The following is an 8,588-nucleotide window of genomic DNA, read 5'->3' on the forward strand; positions in this document are numbered from 1 at the left end:
TTAGGGACAAATCATGATACAACCTATAATTCGAATGTGTAAAAAGGCATTAAAATACGTCATAGAACACTAACAACACCAGATGGGCATTCGTGTCCCCCAGTGTCTTGGGGCCCTAAGACCCTAGCTCAGCGGCCTCCAGCCCCTTCGTTAAACCACTGAATAAATTTAGAGAAATTAAATCTAATTACAATGAATATGCATGTAATAATTTAACCAAGGCACCAATTGAATGGAATACTGAAAAAAAACAAAAACAAAAAAACCCCCAACTTTTTGTGTTTTAGGTACCTACAGTAATATTACACTTGACACTTGATAATTTCAGAATTGTACTATGTAATTAATATATTTTAGCATAATAATAATAATAATAATAATAAAAACTTTATTTAACTACGGAAACACTTGTACAATTGTGTTTTTCAACAAGGCCGTAAAGGCATTGTACAACTCAACAAAACAGAAATTAAAACAAAATGGTAAAAATAGACTAATTAAAAAAGGAAATCATATTAGAGCCTACTGAAAGAAACTTAACTACATTAACTAAACTGAATTATCTTAAATATATTTTACATCATTAATATAATACTTTCGATTGATTTTCATTTTCATTTTGAAATTGGAAATTGTATTTGAGTCATCACTAAGTTCATTCCACAATTTAGCACCTCTTTATGATAAGCTACTAATTATAAAAAGTGGATTTCTTTTTTTTTTCTTTGCTTGGAACTAGATATATAATGTTAAAAAAAGAAAAAAAAAATAGAATAAGCAAACATTCTAATGAAAGTGCATGAAGCAAACATTCTAATGAAAGTACTTGTTAGTACATAAATTAACTACAGGGTGTGCTTGCTTCGCTCGCTTAAACTCTACTATGTTAAATATCGCGATTAGACATGACAATATAGAACAATTATTCATTACCACTACTAAAAGAAGATTGGCCTAATTACAGATGGAAATACAAACATTCTCCTACACAACTTATGGATAAATATGGTGGTGAACATTATGCATTTACTGACCTGTATTCATATTTGTGTTATAATATGGTAGGGTATATGTTTAGGCAAGATAAATGAAGTAAGGCAATAGTTTATATGACCTAACTGCTTACTGTACATTTCTTTTAGAAAGGATAATAAATCGCTAACATGAAATAGAGGGCGTCCTTCACAAACAGTTTGAAATCAATTCAAATTCTAATAGGATGTCCCCTATCTCGTGGTAGTACTTTTTTTCATAGTGTGCATAACTCTATGGCAAACCTCTTGCAGTTCTGTACACTTTGATGAAATGTAAATTGAACAGGGGCGTATTCAGAAATTTTCAATCGGGGGCCTCCAATAACTAGTCCACATCCACCTTAGCCCCACCATGTTTGGCAAATTTTAAGAGAGGCCCCTCTAGACGCTCCGAAATGGCACTCTCCGATGGTAAAAATGCTTCTTCAAAGCAGTGTTCCTTGACAAAATCATTGACTTCCTCCCGATGGGAGCTATGTTTCCCTCACTTAAACACCCCTCCCCTCACAGGCGTTGCAAAGTTCTAATTAAGGACCTATAGTCTATTCTTTACTCGGAGTCGCAAAGCCTAACCCTAAACATATGGGTACAGGCATCGAAAAAGCCTTAAGGGTCGGTGGCCCTGGGAGTAAATTTTAAAAATAGGCCCCTCTAGACGCTTGGAAATGGCACTTTCAGATAGTAAAAATGCTTTTTCAAAGCAGGGTTCCTTGACAAAATCATTGACTTCCAATGGGAGCTATGCTTCCCTCACTTAGACAAGGACCTATAGTCTATTCTTTACTGGGAGTCTCAAAGTAACTTATGATTATGGCACATCTAGATCCCCTAGAAAATTTATGAAATTGTTGGAAAAAAAATTGGCGTCAGGGATATAGTGATGTGTTCATCATCAATCAATAGAAAAATCGAAATCAGTGTGGTAAAATAATCAAGCTCTCCTTTCACCACTGCTGGATCTGCCACTGAACTCAAGGGTACACTTCCTTTTTTCCTCTTTCCTTCCTTTAACTAAATTTTTTTTCCCCAATTTTTTTACTTTTCGGCGGGACTGACAGGGGCACGGGCCATGTGGGCCCCTGCTGGATCTGCCCCTGCTGAAAAGAAATAAGAAAGGGAAACAATAAAGGTGGGTGTCCCCACAAAAAGATAAATTTTTGTTTTATTGTGTAATTAAAAGTCCATTCATTGAATGATGACTGTTTCTTCCAACCTTGCTGAATATTTTTCCCAGTGCATGAAACAATATTTATTCATATACTACACAATAAGCAATTTAAATACTATATTGTATTTTACTGTACAAGTTTATTAGATCTGTTTAACGGTTCAACACATGGCATTAGTCTTATGCACCTTTCATAGTGGTAATACAGAAATGATGACTGGTCATACATATATTTTAACTATTATCCATGAATGCACCACATTTAAGTCTTAATCTCACAAAAAATCTGTAGACAATTACAGAGAGAAAATAACAGTAATACTGGTAGGATTTCTATCCAGAAATATTTATTTAGCCACCTTTAATGTCTTTGTTCGTGGGGCTTTCAAAAACACATTAAATTTTAAATGAAAAAAATCACATTATTTCACCTATGAATATACTCATGTGGAGCCTGGTTTTAAAAAATGTATTTGCTGTCACAGTGTATTCAATGTAATCATTACACTGTGTAGACATCTCATCACATTTGTGAAGGCCCTTGATTTGAACGACCAATTGGCATCACCAACCACTCCAGCATCAGTATGTAGAAATTTTATAAAAACCAAGCTTTAAAAGATATAACTGAGGGTGCCACTACAAGTATTCTTGTAATCATTTCAATTAAATCAGTGCAGCACCTAAGTGACAATCATATAACTTTAAAAAATCATTCTTTATACATGATACAGCACAGAAAAAGAACAATGTGTTCTACAAGTTAACAACCTGGACAGACAATGAGGACAGACAGACAATGAAGACAGACAGACAATGAGGACAAAATTCCTTGTGGCACCCAGTTAACAAGAACATCTACTGGATGGATTAATTTAGGCTCATACTGCTGAGATATGTCTTTGAAACCACATATTATGCTATGGCACACTAGTATTCCTAATATGAGGCTTGTCATTGAAAAGAAAACTGATTTTTTAATATATTCTTACTGGCTTTTGTATTAGCCATTTCACACAGTCTCAGTTACTGTAGTTTGGTTTTCAGAACTATCTATGTGGTGTACCACAAGCATTAAATATATAACATTCTTATACAAATTAACAATTAGCGGCAGTACGCTGTTTTGGGATGGAAAGCCTCACATAACCAAGAAATTTACATAGCATATATCTGAGTGCACGGAAACAGGCAAAAATTATCTTTCGTTGTAAGAATACCTCATAAAGTCTGAGTACCATTTAGAACATGAACAGTGTAGCAATTTGCAATTTGTAAATCAGGTAAAGAATAATCAAAGACCAAATATTAAATTAGAATGCTTTGTCTGACCTTATTTGGAATTTGTTTTATACTAGTTAGCACTTAATAGCACTTTCAATTTGCACATTTTATATACACATGAACTTGCCTAAGTCAAATCCAAAATGCCATTGAAAAATTTGTTCGGCTATGATAAACTCGACTTACAGATTGTTAACTAATGGAAAACACAACAATTTTGCATAAAAAAGATGACTGACTTAAGAAATTATTTGAGTTAGGCAAAGTCGACTTAGGCAAGTTTAACTGTAATTATAATAGCATCATGAACAATAAGAAATTGCATTTCGTAATTTGGTAATTATTTTGTAGTAAAGAACATTTACAGCACAAATCTACAGCACACAACAACCGAAAGATAAAGATAGTATAATACATAATCCCAAGTATTGAAATGCACGCCGTCTTGTAGGGATTCAATATTTTGACATTATTATGTCATCATCAGGAATTTCTGATGATGACAATTAATGTTGAAATATTGAATCCCTACACGATGGCGTGCATTTCGACGCTTAGAGTATATATTATACAACAATTCTGAACATGTACAATAAATATTACCCTCATATATTACTTTCTTTCTAATTTGTCTCTGTTTTCTGTTATTTGTTCACTTTTGTTGTTGGGATAGGCTAGACCAGATGCCAACACTATTCGAGCACCTGTGAGTCATGTACTTGCTAACCATTGCTTGTCAGTGGTCTAAAATTGCAGGTGAATGGTGCGATAGTGTTGGTTCCTTCTGCATTGGTCTGTTTCAATTGTTTATTTATTGGTTCGCTTAGGTGACCAACTAGAATAGATTTTATTTTCTGTTTTTCTGTTCAGCGCATTCAGCCTTGATGAAAAACACCCATGGGTGATTCAAGTGTCTCTGTGTTTAAATAAAGTATATTATTATTATTATTATTATTATTAATACAATATACGTACAGGCAAATAGTCCATAAAGAGTTGTTTGACGGAAATTAAAGGTTTCCTAGGTAGGAACCTTTAAAATGAACTATCCGAATGCGTTGCTCTGGGATAACTATATGAAAATTAAACAAATTATTAATACTGTAAACTGGAAAAGTTGAAAGGGAAAAAAAATGTCACTTCACATTGGTCTTGCAGTTATCCTAAATATTCAGTAGATATTCTTTTCAATGCTAAATTTTCTTTTAGATTCTGGCCTACATTACTGCTGTATACATTTCATATTCCACAAGCAGCAAACACTGCTTTCATGACTCGCGAGGGGAAGTCTCTATGCATGCATGCATATATTTATGTATATCAGTTCACCCAACTGACATACAATAGAACTCTCTATAATTTCTGCCTTAAGTGTATGGGAAAAATTAATGCGGACAGGACCCCCTATATTTGTTAAAATAAAAAAAAAAATATGGAGATAAAATACTTCAAATTTTAAATCTGAATGAGTGCTATTTCTGGGGTAGATGTGTCATATAATCATAATTTGCTTTGCGACTCCAAGTATAGACTATAGGTCCTTGATTAGCCATTTTCGACGCCTGTGAGGGGAAGGGTGTCTGGGGTGGGGGGAAGCATAGTTCCCATCGGGAAGAAGTCAATAATTTTGAACACTGCATCAACCATGTTGGGGCTGATGTGGGTGTGGACTAAGAATATATGATGATTATTTCCTGCTTTGATATTATAACAGACATGTCTCAGCATTTCAGTGACAGTAATTTACACTTTGCCATCAGAATGAAGTGTTTAGAGTAAACAAGGAGCTGAGACCAACCAGTAGGGCTTACGCTCTTGTTATCCCATCATTTCAACCATTAATATTTATTAGAAATAAATTTGGGTAAACTGCAGATTCAATAAAATCATCATATGTATGGGGATGTAGTTAGTTTGGGGCGGGACCACCCAGCCTTGAAGTTTTCCACACAGTCTTAAGCTAATTTCATGGCCCTCCACCCACCCTTATTAACCCACTTTCCCATCCTTAAAATCCACTCTTATTATTTATATATTACCAAGTTATTAACCACCCACCCTTAAAATGTCTATCACCCAACCTTAGTTTTCTATAGCTATAACCCTGCATCTAAATGCCCAGGTATTACCCTAACCATGCATTCAGAAATAGGGCAGCCATATTGTTTTAGTCTGACTTTGCCCTAAAATTCTACAAAACTGTGACAACCATAGAATAGGCCTTATAAGTTTTGCAAAATATTATTAGGTCTAAAATGCCTATATTGAAATTTTAAATTTTAGGTAAATGGATAATTTGACTCTTTTAAAGAGTTTTTTACTTACCACATTGTCAAAAACCTACGAACGTATAAAGAACGTCTAACTTTGGCACTTGGCCATCATGCTGCCATCAACGTTTACTATTATATACCGAGCAACACCCAAACCATTGATGATGTTAAATACATAATAATGGTAGTAGCCATCTCTAGGTTGTCACAACTACCTTTGAGCATGGTTGCCACTTTTCTTTAAATGGCCAACTACCTGTTTTGCTAATTTCAACACTAAAATAATTCAGAGTAGGCCTATTGATATTGTGATGCTTGAAAAAATTCATCACTGATGACTGAACTTAAAAAATAAACCATTTCAAAGTTAGTTCAATAGTATTGCTGTCATTGTGTTTAGAGTTAGAGCATGAGACCATGCAATTATAGATTTAAACTTTATTGTGTAATGTTGTAAAGTCTACTGTACTTCTATCAGGTAACCCTATGTCAAATCATGGAGGAAATATATTAATGTATTTCCTCCATGGTCAAATTAACCAACATATCAACAATGTTTGATTTGATTGAAGGAAACAAAATTAAACAGAATCCAAACATTTTGAAAAAGTATTCTTATTGATGTTGTTCATTTTAAATTAAATTAAATTAAATTAACTTAACTTAAATTAAGAATTGTAAAGCGCCTAGAGGTATCTGTGATCTGTTAGGCACTATATAAATATATATATATTATTAAATGAAATTAATGATTGTTATGTTTACAGCTTAATGTAATAAATTAAGACGCAAGGTTTGATTTGTGGGCTGAAAGGGTTTCCCATGCTTTACATGTACGAGTTACAGATAACCACAGATGGTTTTAGATGTATTTACTGAGGTGGATTTTGCAACAATGTATCAAAGGAGTATTGCCAGGTGGTCATGGTTAGGGGTATAGTTTAAGTGAGGTTCTCAAGGATTAAATGAATGGTATTTGTCAAGAAAACAAGATGATATGAGTGATTTAGAATAACTATTTTGCACAGCAAATTTCCAGTGTGTGGTGTAACTTGGTGGGGTAGTGTATAGTAAATGAAAGTTGTGGAATTCAAAGATTGAGAGCAGGGTGCTAGCTGGAAAAATAAAGTGATAATGAGGTGATTTTTAACTATTTGAGTGTATTTCCAGTTGGGGAACCTTAGGGCACTGGGAATCATGCATTGTCCAAGATTAGTGTAGGTTTTTACCAAATTCAACAGATTTAAAACATCTTTCTACTTTGGAATTTACAAGTGCACAATAAAATGTGCCTTGTGGCTAGATGTTTAAAAATTTTGAAAATTCTCATACACTTTTTGAGGCCTGACACCTGGATCTCTCTTTTTGGAATTTGATGCTATTATTATTATTATTATATAATAATAAATACTTTATTTCAACACTGTAAAACTCATTCAAGGGTGTTTTAATCATCAAGTTCGTGCAAGGCCGTATAAATAAAAGTAGTGTAAAAATTAGAAAAATAAATGCAAACACAATGTAGTATTAAATATCAACAACAGAAGGTTAAGAAATACTATACATAAATACTAAAAATCATCATTATTATTGTTATTATTATATTACTCTGTTGCACTGGAGTTGTCTTGACTGTACAAACTTACCTTAAAAGTCTGCTATCTCGATATTATTTTGAACCGGGTCTACAACTGCCTGTTACAGAGCTGAAATATATGAGAAGTGTGATGATCATTTAACTCTAAGCTGTCCAAAGACATCCATAATAAAAGTTCCACAATATATAAGTTTTTAAAAAAGGCAGTAACTATTTTGTTACCATGAGTAGTGGCTCCAGAAATCTGTTGACAGGATGCCTAGACAGGGGGTCTGTAATAGGGGCTGATTAGAGCCCTGTCCCGGGGTCTGGAGTAAAAATCCCTAGCAGGGTTAGTAGAGTTGGCTTAAATTAAATTATGCCCAAAAAAAAATGTGCTTTTAGACTACAAACAATAATGTATAGGCCTAAGCCTAAATATTGGCATTCCAAAAAATGTTATTTTATTCATTTTTGGCCAATGTCTCAATATGGCATCGGACGCTGGGACACAGAGTATACAGGCATATCCACTGGTGGCACCAGTGGGATGAGAGAGGGGGAGGAGGTATTTTTCCCTGCGTCAGACAGGCTTGGACCCCCTGCCATCCAACACACGACTAGGTCATCGGATAAAAAATAAAAAAATTATGATTGGTCTATCCAAAATAACATTTTGACTGGCAATCCATTGTGGTCTAAAAGCACATTTTGGACCATGAAGCCATAAAAACTCTCACTGTGAACACCTGGGAAGTTTTGTTTCGGGCAGTCGACCGAGGCTTCGGCGGCCCCTCCGTCGGACATGTTGGGCCATTTGTCAGCAAATTTCTGGAGCCACCACTGGGCATATTCATAATTCAATCTTTCTCCCAGCCCCTGCATGCCAATCACTACTGATTGTTAAGCCAGATGAATGGATTGGTGATATTAATTATTATTGTCCTAATCCATTCATCCAAAACATCCTGCTCCAATCACAATTCAAAAGGAACTTATAATATTAGTATATGTATCTCGATGATATTTCAATAGGACCCTTGATATGAGAGCATAACTGGAGGCGCTATACAAATCGCAAATTATTATTTTTATTATTATAACTGACCTGGTTTGATCCACCAGAACGCCATCATCCAGTGTAGAGTTTGCTAGGCTCCACAGGTTAATTCATTACTACTTAAACTACCCTAGTAATTAGAAGACTAATAATCATAGAGCCCAGGCCCGTAACTCACCATTTTCCGCGTTCA

The 8,588-nt window shown here is 34.5% G+C and overlaps 1 long non-coding RNA gene across 1 annotated transcript; it reads right to left on the reverse strand.

Annotated features, from left to right (window-relative positions):
* Positions 1 to 2,322: 2,322 nt before the first annotated feature.
* On the reverse strand, positions 2,323 to 7,461 carry LOC117115228. Its single transcript, XR_004446513.1, has 2 exons — positions 7,406 to 7,461; positions 2,323 to 4,402 (listed from the first exon to the last, which is right to left on the reverse strand). It is a non-coding gene; the product is annotated as an uncharacterized LOC117115228 (long non-coding RNA).
* Positions 7,462 to 8,588: the final 1,127 nt, after the last annotated feature.

Source organism: Anneissia japonica, unplaced genomic scaffold (assembly GCF_011630105.1).
Source record: "Anneissia japonica isolate Jap-2015-1 unplaced genomic scaffold, ASM1163010v1 scaffold288291_len444093_cov181, whole genome shotgun sequence".
NCBI classification, from domain to species: Eukaryota; Metazoa; Echinodermata; class Crinoidea; order Comatulida; family Comatulidae; genus Anneissia; species Anneissia japonica.